We start from the raw sequence: 4,258 nt of genomic DNA, 5'->3' as shown, positions 1-4,258 counted from the left end.
GTCACGTCTCCACAGGGGCCCCGGAGTGGCAGGTTCCATCCTGGCTGCTCAAATGGCGGGTTCTTCCCTGGCCGTCTGCACAACCTGAACTTTCGGGTCCACCCTGGCCCCCTGAACTGACTGATCCACCTTGGCTGCCAGTGGAGCCATTGCTGCCTGTCCCTGTTCCCCTACATGGGCCTGGCCCTCCATCCCTCCCCCTGTTCTACCTCCACCAGTCCACCTCCCTCCTGGTCTTTTTGGTTTGTTTTTTTGTGCCCGAGGAGCATCCCAGGAGAAGCTGCTCCTTAGAGGGGGGTAATGTCACAGTGTCTGGCTTGTGTATCCCTGCGTCCACTAGAGGTCTCACCTCCCCTTATCGTCACCCCACTTCGGAACTACATTTCCCACAAGTCTTGTTGGTACTCATCACTGTTCATTGTATTCAGCTGTTCCCACCTACATTGCTTCTGCACTCGTCTATAAATACCTGGTTTGTTTCTGTCTTTGTTACGAGTCCTTGCTGAATGTCACCCCAATATTTCGCGTTTCCTTGCCCGAGTTTATGTTTATTGTTTTGGACTGCTTACCTGGATTTTGACCTTTGCCTGGCTGATTATGAGTTTTGGATTATCCCAATAAAACACTGCAATTGGATCTACCTATTTGTGTGCGTGTCGTGACAAAAGGATCTGATTTAGAAACAAAATTCAGGTGTTATGAAATACACCAACTCTGTAAACAAACAGATTTAAAATTATAACTATTAATGGTCTATTTCTGTCAAAATAGAGTCATTAATTTCTGTCATTAATTGTATGATTGGAACACCAGCCAAATATTTTGTCACATATTTGCCCATAGTTGTTGCTATACGGAGGATAGTGTAGCACTGTAATCCCACCCCCACCCCCATGACAGACTATCATAACATTCTAGTACAAAACAGTACAGTACACTAGTACAGTAATTACTCAAGTGGTTGGATAATACTGCAAAATGGATTTGATAGTGTACTTTGTGTAAAGTGATGCATTTTTGACACCGTCATCATTTCTTGCAATAATATTTTTGTTTGTCAATTTTGATCAGGTGATTACCTTAAAGCATGAGACAAACTGAGGGCCTCACTGACCTGTAATACCTCTGAGTTACAAACAGATGATGAGGAAGAAGTCATTAGGAAGAGAAAAATTAAGCCAAGGTTTCATATTCTGAGACCTGACACATGCATCATTTGAAAATACATTTAGAAATATATTTGTTAACTATAGTGTGGTGTTGTCATAAGTACAGACTTTGATACAAAGTCGGTACTGAAATTTTAAAGAATCCGTTCAACAGCGCGTAAAATGCTAGAAGGAAAGGCTGTTATCGCCACATTTTTTAATTTTCATTACCGACTTGGTACCAAAGTCTTTTGACAACACTACTATAGAGCCCACATATTAGGTTGTGCAAACATCTTTTTTGCTATGGCGTAATTAGCTCTAATTATCAAAACAAGCAATGGATTCTTTGTAGAGTGAATATTGTGGCTTGCAGTACTACAGAGGTCAAGTGAAATAAAGATTCCTAGTACAGGCTTACTAGGCTAATTGAATATTTAGCTTGGTTGAGTATAAGCAGTTCTTACATTTTTAAATCAAGTTGTTAATGTTTGTAACCATGCCCAAAAAATCATTATGGTCCATTGTAATTTGTTTTTGTTTGTTAGGCAAATCTTTGGTGATACAGATTCTGACAGTGAGCCAGAGGGTGGTATAAAGAGGAGATACCACAATCTCTCCACTTGTCTACTGCCACCTATTCCTCCACCTACTCCTGACATACCATCAACTGAAACCTGCCAGACTTCTGTTAGACCTCTGCCAGACCTGAGGCAGACTAAATCTTCTTCTTTCACTGGTATATTCCTGCATTTCCATTTAATTATTTTGTAAGCAATGTTTTTGTTAATATCTAGCTGTTTAGTTGTAACATTAACATAACAGTATTAAGTCAAGTTACTTCTATGGGACTGATGCAGTTAATATAACTTAATGTGCTCAGTGACTCTAACCGGTTTTAGCTGGTCATACTTGAAGGATTTATTAGTATGTTACTGATTATTATGAGTCTGTTATTCATAAAAATCTAGTGTGTCATTTTCTGTTTCACAGCAGCACCACCTGTCCCCTTTAATGCCCAAGCTGGAATGCCTTCCAGTCCTCTCAGCCACTATGCTCTGTTGGATGCTCCCAGAATCTGTTGTTGCCTCCTGAAGATGGAAATTATGCAGGTAAAATATTTTTTATTTTTGCTTGCAACTTTAACTCATCAAAGTTGTGCTTATGGGCAAAAACTATGGGTTCATCTTGTCTCTCCCTGGTCTCAGTGCCTCCAGTTGCTCGCATGCTACCTCTCACAGGCCATCAAGCTCTATGGGCCACATCTCACTGCCGCGCCTCAAATGTCAAATGAGCATTCCCTTCAGGCCCACGTTTAGGCCTTGGGAAGGCGGGGCACTGGACCTATTCCTTGCTCTGGTAAAATCCTTTTAAATATAAAACATTCTGTGACCACAATTTTTCCAAATTATATAGATTAAGAAAACTTTATATTTTTGGTCTTCATCTTCCCTTAATTCTTTTTGATAGTCTAAATACATATACCGGCAAATCAATAAAACAATGTATCATCAGGAGTATTGGATTTGTTTTGCCGGTATATGTTTCCCTTTAAATTAATACTTAAATCATTGATATACCAGTTTATCCCTTAACTGATAGACAATGTATAACTGAAGAACTATCAATCAGGAGCTTACTGACATAGATTCTTACCCCATCCGTTGGTTTAATCTTGCCTCTGACCGTGGTGGCGGCCGGAAAGAATGTGCAAGAGTCAAAGAGGCATTAACTGAGGTAAATTTCAGATATAAACAGCATAAGGGGCTTTCGCATTTTACCAGCCATTTTGGTGGTTTCCCGAGAACTAATGGTCGCCTTATGCTGGGTACACACCAAAAGATTTTTTACATTTTTCAAAATGTGATAGACCACAAACTTGGGGACAAAAAAATCTTAGATTTAACCATTTTGCTCCTATAATGTGTGGTGTGCCATGATGTGACAAAGATCGCACACCACACATGAACAGATTTTCAACCAGAGTCTCGACTGTGAACACAGGTAATCTCGCGAGACCTCAGAATAAGCATGGCAGATGATATGCAGGAAGAAATTACGATGATAGTGTTTGGAAAGGTTTTACATGGTACGTTGTATAAACATTTGTGCTGTTGCCACAAATCAGCAAGCTGATCCTCCATCTCTGCTGTCCACATCAATTTCACATTGTGACTGCATTAGTTATGCTTCCGTCTTCCATCATCTCGCTTTCTGATTGGATATTGTTTTGTTTCATGTGATAATCTCCAGAGTGTGCGCATGTTTGTCCTCGGGGTTCCCCCCACACATAAGGATTTCTGATCGTAAATATTCAACATGTTGATAGGGATGGACGATATATCACTGACAAGCTAAGCAATATCACGTTCATTATCGAAGGCGATTCATCTGCGATAATGAGCGCGATATTGCGTAGCTTGTCAGATGATCTACGGCTCTGTCTATTAAATGCCATTCCATCTGAAAGCAGGTGATGGAGATTTACCGCTTATCAGGAAACTGGCTTTACTGACGAGATTCGCGTGACAATCGCATGCGATATATCGCCCATCCCTATCAACATATTGAATATTTACGATTCGTGACCGGGGCGACTCCGGCATTCTTCCTAGCAGGTTCGGACATTCTTAACACACCTCACACCAAGGGAAAATCTGATAAGATATTCTGTAGAACCGTCAAGATAATCGGGACATAGCTAGGATTGTCGGAAGGGGGAAAATCGGCCCAAAATCAGCCCGATTATCTTTTGGTGTGTACCCAGCATTAGGAAAGTTTTCCTGGTTGCATTCAAACCACCAGTAGGAACTCTGAAGAGATGTAAGCCAAGCTTGTTGTTTTGACTTTTTTTTTATTATGTTATTTTGACTTTTTTATTACAATCTGTCTAACTATGAAAAGGTTCCTCCAGTGTGAAAGCCCACTTAGTAGCAGTTTGTGTTTTTAGCTATTACTGTTTTTCATCAGTAGACAAAAACATGTCTTCATCGAGCACTTACACACAGGAGCGTTTGAATGCAGGATCCATCTATCAGTTAAGTGTTCGCTGAAGACATGTTTTTCACATGCTGATCATTGTAGCCAACCACAGACATATGTTGAGAGTA

Source organism: Cyprinus carpio, chromosome A13, assembly GCF_018340385.1.
Source record: "Cyprinus carpio isolate SPL01 chromosome A13, ASM1834038v1, whole genome shotgun sequence".
NCBI lineage: Eukaryota > Metazoa > Chordata > Actinopteri > Cypriniformes > Cyprinidae > Cyprinus > Cyprinus carpio.
The sequence above is the reverse complement of the archived record's forward strand: the minus strand, read 5'-3'. Positions refer to the sequence as shown.